Consider the following 12,908-nt stretch of genomic DNA (forward strand, 5'->3'; position numbering starts at 1 on the left):
CGAAATGATTGTTTTCTTGACGACTTCATAACTATCACAGAAGTACAATCTAACATTAAACAAGGTCTAAAAACTAATCATGAAAAGATACAGCTGCGACACTATCATTATGAAAATCAACCATTTACTTTTACAAACGTTACAGAAAACAAAATACATCCTTGGCAAAACCACCAACAGAACAAAACTCTACCAACATTGTACGTCTACAACCCCAGGGAAACAAATCACAATGAAACCAGTAAAAATGAATTTTATTCTACACTACAAGATGATGGAAGACTATTTTTATCGCATACGATAAATACTCTGCCATAAATAGGATTAGGAAACAACAATAATAAGAACAATGTTGATAATAAAATAATAACATTGATAAGAATAAAAAAATAATGAAACAATTAATGATACTAGTAATTTTAAAAACTCTAGAAACCATCAACCAATAAACTCCACTGAACTAACAGAAAGTTCAGAGCATCTAAACGTTGCTGTTCCAATTTTAGCAAACGTAAACACACCATTACCTCACCTACAAAGGAAAAAAATAGTTATCTTTAACACAGAACCTGTCATTCTCAATACTTCCGCAAACCCTTCATCAACAAACAATAAAAACATTCAACTGACACCAAAATATTTGGTTAACTTTGCCAGCCAGTTTAATTCGCAAAATAATTAACAAACGACGAATGCTCCAACGCTGTACTATTGATAAGCTGCGTCAACACAAAAACCTTGAACGGTTGTTAGAATAAAGGTAAAAATGATATAACCCCCTACATCAGAGGTTCAGTGCTAATTCAACAAATATTGAGAACGTTTGACCGTACTAATCCCACTTACACTGCATGGTAGTTTTTTAATGCTATCGCAGCAAATAAGGCAATGACAGCAGGACCAAAACAGGGTGACTCAATATATCATGAAGCTTTGGATCCTAAAAGAAGTGCAATGATACAGACCGTCTTAATTGCCTTAATAGGCCCTGTACAACAGCCGCTCTCCCATTTACCACTAGAAATTAAAAAGAACTGGCATGTTTTTTGTAGAGAATTTCGAACAATACTTGATAATCAAAAATGGCAGACAACAGAAAATTTCCTTCTACAAAGCATCACACGTGTTCCCGGAGAACAAAAATAAAAGATTAGCTCTCTGAATTGAAAAAATGGCAATAAAAGCATATGGCAATACTGCTCAAGATCTGCGGTATAGAGAAATGAGTGACGCATTAGTTAAAGCACTAGACCTATAATTAGAACGAATTGCTTTAAAAAGGATAGCTAATAACAAGTCGACAGCAATGGAACCACAGTTCCATCTGCTCATTAAAAAAAGTCACCAAGAAGATTTAACAAGAACAAACATTGATCGACACAAAAATATCACAAACTCTACTCTCTCATCATCTATGAACAAAATGTCAACGGATATAGAAAATCTCACAGTTGATGATGTGCGAACAATGAAACAGGATATAGCATATTGGATCAAAGTAGTACCACGCAGGTACTCGAATGATCCAAACTTTAAGGGGAAACCACTATTCCTAAATTTCTTTAGCAAATGCTCACAATCAAGACAAAGTATATCGACTTGCCCTGGCAAAAGGTACACCAAACCTTTAGAAAAACCCAAATTTCAAAAACAGTCATTTAAACAAGCTATGAAGGGAAACCAAGTAGGGTCTCTTTCACCAAATTTGTCGGATTTATCATAACCACGAGCACAAATTTTCTAAAGTAATCAACCAATTTATAACAACAGTTATGCGAACAAATCTAGACCACAACCAGTTCATTATAATGGAGACTGAAACAGCTCTAGATGACCATTTTAAAGATACTGCCTTTGAAATATACGAAACCATAATAATTGACTTTTTGATCAAGAACAAGCAGAGAGCACAACGTCTAACAATAAAAAAGCTGAAACACAAAATGTCCCTGAAGAACAACTAGGACAACAATTCAATGATCTCTTTTTAGAACTTAGCCAAGATATAGAAGCTGAATGATTTAACTGTCAACAAAAATGTAACACTCCCACAGAAGAGTACTTTTTTCAACGTCTTGTAAAAGTAATATTTGGGTACTACCCCTGACATTATACACAAAACAGTTATGTGACCGCACTAAAACAGAATTGCCACCACATATTGAAAATGATTTTCTGGTAGATTCAGGAGCTACACTTATTGTACTCAACATTGACGTTTGGAATGAAATTAAAGAATATAAAAACTACAGTTAAAAACATGAGCCTTAGTTCTCTTGGCAGCAAATAATACCCAACTACAGTTAAATGGAACTATGAAACTCGACTTTTACCAGGATGTAACGGAACACCGGAAACCCCAAACCACAGTTTTAAAACTAATATTCCATGTGTTGATTGCAAAATTTAAAATTTTTGGGACACCGTTCCTTGAAAATTATGTGGAATCATTAAGATGTTCATTTCATACACTAATAACGAAAAAAAATCTCTGAAGTTTTATGATTCGTCATCAAAATCACCCCATTTTAATGATGATGATATTCTCGTTATTGGGGTTCATACCGCCTAATTCCAGCTATTTGAACAAACATGTCTGCAGGTTTTAAGAAACAACGTGCTACTCGCATTCCTCTCCAATTACAGGAAAACTACAACAATTACTTGATAATTTAACACATTCTGACATAAATGCACCTGTGAACACAGATTTACTGACCACAATTTTTATCCGCATAATATTAGTCAAAAAGGAAGAATCAACGAAAATTGTGTTAGATGCCAGTCAATTAAACTGAATGATTGACGAAAAAAAATGAAGTGGGCTTATATAGCCATTACAAATTAATCTAACGCGGGTTAAAGGACCGGTTTACTCAATAGCTGACGTGAATAGTGCAAACAACCAAATGCCAACAAATCTTCACAAAGGCTAATCAAGTTTTTCATCGCAGGGCATCAATTTTGTTGTAAGCGTTTGTTATACTGTAATTCAATCAGCCCAGCAGCATTCTCAACATTAATGATTAGTATATATTTAATAACCAATCATAAAGTACATAGACTAGCCTTTAGACAAAATACAACAGCAGACACAATGCTATACAAACTTTAGATAAGGACCAGCAAATTTTAAAGGCAGAAAACCTTAAAGCTTCACCAGACAAATCATTTTTCTATTTAGAATTGGTAAAATTCTTAGGCCACCAAATATAAATGTAATCATATTTACCCACTTGATTCAAAAATTGACAGATTTCTGAAACTACAACTAACAAAAAATAAAAATGATATAAAAAATTATGTTGGATTCCTCACATTCAATTCAATATATATAACTCCCAAATTCCGAAAAAAACATTTTTTATCAAATATGATGCCTTAAACTACAGTATCGGCGCCGCATTACTCCAAAAAACCAGTTTGGCAAACTGGAACTCATTTAAAAAAAATCAACTTTTTTCAACAACTTAACTTCGATTTTACACCATCCTACGCCAATGCTCCGCAATAGTTTACACACTTTTAAAATATAAATTTCTCAGATGCCATCCCATTTTTATATACACAGACCACAAATCTATACTTATTCTGTTTGCACAAAAGGATAAACCAAGTTATAGAGTTTATAAGTTTCAACTTGTTATAAGGAAACTCCCAAACCTAAACATGTTTGGACTCAAAGTCAAAAACTTTCACTTCCAGCTCTATTAAGCCACTCACTGACGACAACAACACAAAACAAATGCGGTCTCAGAAAAGTAGAAATACCAGACTCAATTAAATCCTTCATGGCACATGACCACCACATGCTACCAATACAGTGTCCTGTATCAAAAGAATACGTTAAAAACGTAACTGCAGAAGAACTAAAAGAATCAACACATTTTACTGTAAATTTCAGAATTGAAGATATTTTTGTTTAAAGGTCAACTAGAAATATTATCTACCTTCCTGTCTCATACACTAAATACTGTGAAAAATTCAAACAATTAGAAAAATACACAATCTAGTTTCTCAACAAAATCAACATTATCAAAAACATATCCAATAGTACAGAACACAGATGTCACGCTAACAGCAAGTGAAGCAGAACCACTTACATTCGACTCAAAGAACGCTTAATATACAGAATTAAAATATAGTATTAAGTTTTCGCTTCCAGCATTTGATGATTTTATACCCAAACCACGCGCAATTTATAACTATTTTCAACAAGGAGAAAAATAAAATAACAAAAACACTTTTATATGAAACGCAAAACCAGTTTTACGACCGATATTTTCATGGAAAAAATACAAAAAACCGTCCTATTACACCCACTAAAGGTCTTTTACATTACTATCGCCGTTTTCAGGACCTGAGTATAAATGAATCAAATCAAATACTTTATTACATCCAAGAAACAAATTGGTCAAAAATCTGTTTACGACTTTCCCTTTTTTTAACAGAATTCCATAAAGCACACACACGCAAGATCTCTTAGGTCATCTCGGCCGTGACAGAACTCATGCATCATTCAAGGAAAACTGCTTTTTCCCTAACACTAGAAAAAGAATAACCATTCTCACACAAGATTGCGCGGACTTCCAAACTATAAAATCCATGTCGAACCTCCTCATGGCTCTACAACAAACAATTGTACAAGTTTCACCATACTTCAATCATCGCATCTCAATGGATACAAAAGGACCTATTACTCCATCTTCAGGTGATTTCTCAAACATTTACTTCATTGTAGATGCATTTTCACATTAAGTACTTCTTCAGTCTTCACCAAGAAATGATGCAATAAGTGCATTAAACGTACTATTTGACTTCTGGATTGCAAAAATCGGAACTCCTGATATCTTAGCTACGCATCATGGAAGTGAAAACAATAAAGGGGACTTTAAAAATTTTTGTCGGGTTTATAATGTACAATTCAAATCACGCACGCCGCATGCACCATAGTCGAACGGCCCAGTAGAAAATAGTAACACACAGATCAACACATTCCTTCGCAATTTTAGATATACAATATGACACATGGTCACAAAAAGTAAACAGACATTTAACTCACAAGTTACAACAAACATGGGTCTTTCCCCATACGAAATTATCTTCGGTATAAAAGCAAAGAAACCGATATTGTTCCATTTATCTCCCACTACAGATAGTTTCGGAAATTGTAACCCCACCCATGAATCTTCATGTCATTGTTTCCCTAAACATACACATACTCTTCATATTGGTCTCATCCAAATTTTTAAACGTTACAGAAAGGAATTAGAATGGAATTTCTTAAACAGAGAAAAAAACGAAATCAGATTTCTATAATGAATTACACAACTATTTAAACCAGAATAAATACTTTGGATTATTTATAACCCGCTCTTTTGGCAGGACCCGACCACTTAAAGTGAAATCATACGTTTTAATTGTAAAAAAAAACAAATTGGTGACATCAATAAAGTTTACACCGCAAAAAATTGGCCCTTAAGAAATTAAAGATACCCTCATTTAGGTAACATAAAAAAGACGACTTCTCTTCTTGATTTAGAAAATGTCTAAGACTCTCTCTCTCAGTAGGGACATCAAAAAAGTTCAAGGACAATCATACGTTTTATTCGTTAAAAAAACCAAAGTGGTGACATCAATAAAGTTTACACCGCAGAAATTGGCCCTTACAAAAAAAAGATTCCCTCATTATGGTAAAAATTAGAGAGACAAACTTTCAGGTAAACAAATCCTTCGCCATTGTATTAAATTTGTCCCATATTACCACATTCCCTCGCAATTTTAGACACACAATACGCCCACATAAACACAACCATTTCAACTCACAGTAGCCCTCTCTCAATCAACCAAGTTTCAATTCACCGCGCTGAAAGTTCTTACTTCTATGATAGTTCCCTATTACTACTCCATCCTCAAAAACCGAGCATCACCAAGTCGGACTCTATCTCGTTCAACCTAGACAGCTAAAGTGTACCATCAAAAACAGAATAACCCTACCCCAACCATCATTTTCAGAGTCTAGTCTACCCGATGCTGTATCGGAAGACTACAATAAAAAACTTCCGACTAGGAAAGCACATAACGAAAGACTACACAAAATTCATACCACAGTCGTGAATTTCGGCTTCACGAGAGCAAACATTTAATGTACACATACATCAAAACAATGCATTTAAAATTTTGTCACTGGCGTTATCTGGCCAAATACAAATTATCATAAACTACAAAATAACCCACACATGGAACCTGCTGAAAAATACAAAAGAATGTTTCTCCTCAACGAGAAGGAAAAACGGACAGTTCTTTCAACCCTCTTCCCCCTAATACAAATACTTGTACTAGGAGCACTAATAAAGCCATTTCCCTCAGCTAACTTCATCATGGAGTAATTTCTTTACCTGTTACTTAAGCCTAACCAAAAAATTTTTTCAACCAGGAAATGAAAAAGAGGGGAAATCAGGCCATTCACCACGCCTACAAAATTTTTATAACTCAAAAACTGAATTTTTAGCCGACCCACTGATTGGTATGGGAAAAACTCGCCAATCCTTTCCACGAAAAAAATTTGCAGTAAGCCCTAACAGTATCGGCTAAAATCAATTCGGTCTTCTTGGTCGCAACTCAGTTGCTCCTTTCTATCTCAAAAAGTTTGCTCTCTCGCTTTCATACCTGCTCTCAACTGTCTCTCATCTCGTAACTCTTTAACTTCACTTCTTTCAATTTTCACAAGCTTCTTTTTCTTCTTGAGTTTTAGCAGTTTTCTTGACAGTTTTTAACAAAAGATATCTCATTCTTCTTGACTTCAACAGCTCACAGTAGAATAACCAACTTTTCAGCCCGAAGAAACACAACCATTTCAACTCACAGTAACTCTCTCTCAATAAACCAACTTTCAATTCACCGCGCTGAAAGTTCTTACTTCTCAACAATCAAACAGGTATGCAAATAACTTCTCATCAGACACGTTCAATTCTATTTCAATAAACCCACTACGCGGCACTTTCCGATACATAGAGAGTTTCAAAACAAAACATTATATATTTCAAAGAATTTCACAATTTTATAGTCCCACACTTGTTGCCAATGGGTTTTTTATATTAGAGTTTTTAATAACGATCATATTGCCCTTCTACCTCCAAATTTTTCCGCCACAAGAAACTTCAAAAATCTCGGAACTACTTTATACTGATATAGTATACACAATAATTTTAGACGCTTTTGCGGCTTTTTATGATATTAAGTGTGTTAAAGACCTATTTAAACTGGATGAAAAGGTACAACAATACAGCAATAAAAATTACGTTATGAACAATAGCACAATGTCCCATGAACCAGCACAACGTCCTCCCACCAGCAATCCTATTTAGTTTACCTCTTTTGATCACTTAGTAATGGTAATCCCTTCTTTTCAGCGCTATGAAATTTTTTCAGGCGATAACTTTTCCTTTAACATGATTAACATGATAATTTTTCAAACATTAGTTTCACAATTGCAACCCCAATTCACAATCCAACACACACCCCAGGGATCTGCCGCTTACAAACGCACTAACCTGTTCCTATGGTGACGGTTCTAAACAATCAACCGCAAAAAAATTCTCGTTCAAAATTAAATAAAATATCACTGGTACAAGAAACCGAGGAATACCTTACAAAGTCATTACTTCTACCAAATCTACAGATAGAACTCGTTCCTATGGACGTTCTCCATCACTTTACCCCATAATAAAGAAACTGTACCATCAAACAAAGTCAAGCGCATGTACACCAAGCCCAAACTCAACACCAACAACAAATAAACACCCAAACCTATTCCCCTCTCAGGCTTTATTCCAAACATTTTTCAACTGACATCACTTATACTGTTCCACCACGAGCAACCCAACCGAAACTAATTAACTCTTCTAACACAACGCAAATTTCAACTCAACCAATCAATTTTGCTAAAACAGATAAAACTCACAGATCAGAACTACCACAACTAAAACACACGGTATCAACCGTAAACGAACCAGAAGACACTAGTCCTATCTCAGATCTTACAAATTCAGAGCAACTAGGCTCTCAGTTTTCGTCCCCAAATCCCTCGCAAACTATGAATTACCCATTCAATCCACCATATGGACAAATAACAAAATATTGAATGCTTACCCTCACAATCTCACTGGAATACTTTGCTTAATATAGTCAATTGATCGCCTTCATTTCAAAGTTCAGATCAACTTAGTTTCCAAGGTACTCCACAACAATGAACACTGAGCTAAAATTCTCCAACTTCTGATCCAGATCAATTTTTTCAACTTTGTATCGGTAAACAATCAGAAACTACAAGAAACTATCCTACTTTACCTCTAAAACTTGACCCAAAAATTTAGTACCCCCTACCGCCCTCTTCCGATATTAAAAAAACCTGGAAAAACTACATATCTGGGCTACACAGAGGATAACAAAATCATATAAAATAAAATCTGTACAGAAACAAACAGAACATGACCTACTCAAACAATCAAAAATCAGTTCCTCAGTTGATATAACTGTTGGAGAAGACAAACTAATTTTTCATCCACAAACCGGAGATCCAACAATTTTTCGCGTCAAAACAAACACCTCAACATTCATTTGTCAGGAAATTCGCTATAAATTTGACCGGTACACAATGAACACAGTAGGATACATTGTATTCTATAATTCAGTTTCCGGATTTTCTTACACACGCCCACTACATTTTTTTATTATACTCCTGACAAATTTATTCTTTTCTTTCTCAATACATTTTAAACAACCAGTCACGATTTAAAAAAACGTAACCATTCCCCTACAACATCCGGAGTAAAAGATCTCACCGCGACAAATTTTGACTTCTCTCTACCACATATTACAAATATGCAGTTTTATAAGCTCTATAAAATTTGTGAATGGAAGATCAAACCAGCGGATTTTCAAATCTTATCTTCCCAAATGGCAATATTTTCACAAATTTGAACACTTCAAGTGCAATCACATGCCATAAATCTAAAACTCAGCCACAAAGAAAGCTTTTGCCAGAAGATCTCACTTAAAACAGGCTTCAGTTTGGATCATGACAGTTGGTAAGTTAACAACTTGGAAAGATCTTTCTTCCCAACATAAATTGAAGCTCTTAGAGAGCTTGAACGCATTGGTCACATAAAAAATATCATTTTCACCCACAGTCCGTTTTTAATTTTTTAATTAGATCGTTATGGCCCTTCCGACTTCCGACACAGAACTCTGGTATATAATCCAAGGGACCATGATTGGATCCAAAGCCACAGATAACCCGAGGGCTAACCTAAACATGAAAAAAAATCAAATTACGCATATCATGTCATCCACACACTGGGATGGTCACTCTAATTAACTAATATACAGTCAACTTTCACGTAAAGTCAGAAAGAGTCTACTATTGCAAAACACATCAAAAATATAATTTTGAAACTGGGTACTGTCCACCAAACCAACGCTATAAAAGCAACAGTCATTGAGAACTAAATGATTACTGTCAAAGTTTTGATGTCGGTAAATCAGACGGCCGAACGATTAAATTTCAAAAACGGTGTTTTCTTGAAACACTCACAAATAACGAATCTAAATCTGGGCACACCCATAATGCACGTATGTACACAGATTGCTTTCAAGACCATCTCTATGATGAATCTGCACCTTCTAGCTTCGAAGTACTAACTAAACCTATATAAATGTAAAGAGGACCGTCCTTATTATGCTACACAATATCAGGATATTTTTTTAATACAAAGAAAGTTTTAGTTTTGACAGAGGTAAACCTTCCGCCAAAAAATCCTCGTTCAATATTAAATAAAATATCACCGGCACAAGAAACCGAGGAATACCTTACACAGTCGTTACTTCTTCCAAATCTACAGATAGAACTCGCTCTACTGGACACTCTCCCCCACTTTACGCCATAATAAAAAACTCCTGCGCCACCAAGAGCACCACAACCGGAACTAATAAACTGTTCTAACACACCGCAAATTTCAACTCAACCTATCCGTTTTGCTAAAACAGATAAAACTCTGAGATCAGAACTACCACACTAAAACACACGGAATCAACCGTAAAGAAACCACAAGTCATAAATCCTATCTTAGATAGTTCAAATTCAGAGCCACTAAGCTCTCAGTTTTCTTTCCCAACTCCCTCGCAAACTGTAAATTACCCATTTGATCCACCACATGGACAAATAACAAAATATGGAATGCTTACCCTCACAAGCTCACTGGAGTCCTTTGTTTAATATAGTCAATTGATCACCTTCATTTCAAAGTTCAGAACAACTTAGTTGCCAAGGTACACCACAATACTAACACTGAGCTCAATTTCTCCAACTTCTGATCCAGATCAATTTTTCACCTCTGTATAGATGAACCAACGGAAACTACAAGAAATTATATTACTTTACCTCTAAAACTTTACCCAAAATTTTAGTACCCCCTCCCGCCCTCTTCCGATATTAAAAAAAACATGGAAAAACTACATAACTGGGCTACACAGAGGATAACAAAATCATATAAAATAAAATGTGTACAGAAACAAAGAGAACATGACCTACTCAAACAATCAAAAATCAGTTTCTCAGTTGGTATAACTGTTGAAGAAGACAAACTAATTTTTCATCCACAAACCAGAGATCCACCAATTTTTCGCGTCAAAACGAACACCTCAACATTCATTTGGCAGGAAATTCACTATAAATTTGACCGGTACACAAAGAACACAGCAGGATACATAGTCTTCTATAATCCACTTTCCGGATTTTCTTACACATGCCCACTACAATTTTTTTATTATGTTCCAGACTAATTTATTCTTTTCTTTCTCAATACATTTAAAAAACAACCAGCCACGATTGACAAACGTAACAATTCCCCTACAAGACCCTGATTACAAGATCTGACCAAGACAAAGTATGACTTCTCTCATCCATATAATACAAGTATGCAGTTTTATAAGCTCAACAAAATTTGTGAATGGAAGATCAAACCAGCGGATTTTCAAATCCTATCTGCACAACATTTTCACAAATTTGAACACTTCAAGTGCAATCACATGCCATAAACGTAAAACTCAGCCACAAAGAAAGCTTTTGCCAGAAAATTTCACTAAAAACAGGCTTCAGATTGGATCATGACAGTTGGTATGTTAACAACTTGGAATGATCTTTCTTCCCAACAGAAATTGAAGCTCTTAGAGAGCTTGAACACTTTGGTCACATAAAAAACATCATTTTCACCCACAGTCCGTTTTTAATTTTTTAATTAGATCGTTATCGCCCTTCCGACTTCCGACACAGAACTCTGGTATATAATCCAAGGGACCATGATTAGATCCAAACCCACAGATAACCCGAGGGCTAACCTAAACATGAAAAAAATCAAATTAGGCATATCATGTCATCCACACACTGGGATGGTCACTCTAATTAACTAATATACAGTCAACTTTGACGTAAAGTCAGAAAGAGTCTACTATTGCAAAACACGCCGAAAATGTAATTTTGAAACTGGGTGCTGTCCACCAAACCAACGCTATTGGAGCAACAGTTATTGGGAACTAAATGATTTTGACGTCGGTAGATCAGACGGCCGAATGATAAAACCTCAAAAAAAAGGTGTTTTCTTGAAACACTCACAAATAACGAAACTAAATCTGGGCACACCCATAATGCACGTATGTACACAGATTGCTTTCAAGACCATTTTTATGATGAAACTGCATCCTCTCGCTTCGAAGTACTAACTAAACTTAATATATAAATGTAAAGAGGACCGTCCTTATTACGCTACACAATATCAGGATTTTTTTCATTACAAAGAAAATCTTAATTCTGACAGAGGTAAACCTTCCGCTGAGCTTAAAGATGTTCACTTGAATATACCAAACAATGCACCCTTTATCACACGATACACTAAAGCAAACGTTAGATATAGTTTTGTTATACCATAAGAATCACCGGTCTACAAAAAATCAGAAAACTATAAATTTTTCAATAAACAATGTTGGTTTGGCGTAATACATCCAACTGTACAAAATGATGCAATACTCGATTACACAATTAGTTGTGTCTGAATAGAAATGGACCAAAAGAGTCTTTCTTTTTATATGGAACTTTGCAATCTCAATTGCGATTTAAAATAAACCGCTTTTATTCTTCTTACACAAAAATTTCCTCCTGTCGGATATATGATCACAGTGGCCTGCTCGACTTACAACCAGCCCACCATGAGGATCCCAATCCTCATCTTCGAAATACAGAGTAAATCCTCCTCTCTACTCTTTTTCAGAGCATTTTTCATGGAGCACCTGGCCAGTATTTCAAGTTCCATCAGTTCACAAATATTCTCGGCATTAACACGGAGCACCGTGGTCATGTCCCCGAGAAGATAAACTGTGTTTTGACGCCTCCTCACTACACGTTGATACAAACGACCAGCTCTTGCTCACTCTAGCAACCGGAAATTGAGTACATCGAAGAAGGTGAAGACAAGTACCTCCCTCTTGAATGCGCTGATTTTTCGATCAACCCAATCTTCACAGAACCATTTTGACACAAGTCCAAAAACTTATTTGCTCTGGCTGACCGCAAAAACAACTATCTCAAAACCATAATCATTAGAGTCGTAGCCCCTAACCAAATTTATTGGAAATACAATCTTTTCTAGCTCAAGTTAAATTTTTTTTGCATACTACACAATTGGATGTAAATACAGCTACATTATCAATCCGAACTACTGTTAGGGCACCCTACGAGATTTTGATGGCATTACAAATCACTTCTTGCTCACACCACTCTATGCCAAGACTCACAGGCCGATAAATGTTCCCATCGAATTCGTGCAGTGCGTAGAGTGGGGAGCCACAAAACCTAT

The 12,908-nt window shown here is 35.5% G+C and overlaps 2 protein-coding genes across 2 annotated transcripts in view; both read right to left on the reverse strand.

Moving 5' to 3' along the window:
• The window catches only part of LOC142348172 (ras-related protein Rab-14-like), a 419,162-nt gene that overhangs the window by 261,983 nt on the left and 144,271 nt on the right, over nucleotides 1-12,908 (reverse strand). The window lies entirely within an intron of this gene.
• Nucleotides 1-12,908, reverse strand: part of LOC142348044 (uncharacterized) — a 43,678-nt gene that overhangs the window by 15,952 nt on the left and 14,818 nt on the right. The gene's annotated exons all lie outside the window — the stretch shown is intronic.

The sequence above is a fragment of the Convolutriloba macropyga genome, chromosome 10 (assembly GCF_964194025.1).
Source record: "Convolutriloba macropyga chromosome 10, txConMacr16.3, whole genome shotgun sequence".
Classification (NCBI taxonomy): Eukaryota; Metazoa; Xenacoelomorpha; order Acoela; family Convolutidae; genus Convolutriloba; species Convolutriloba macropyga.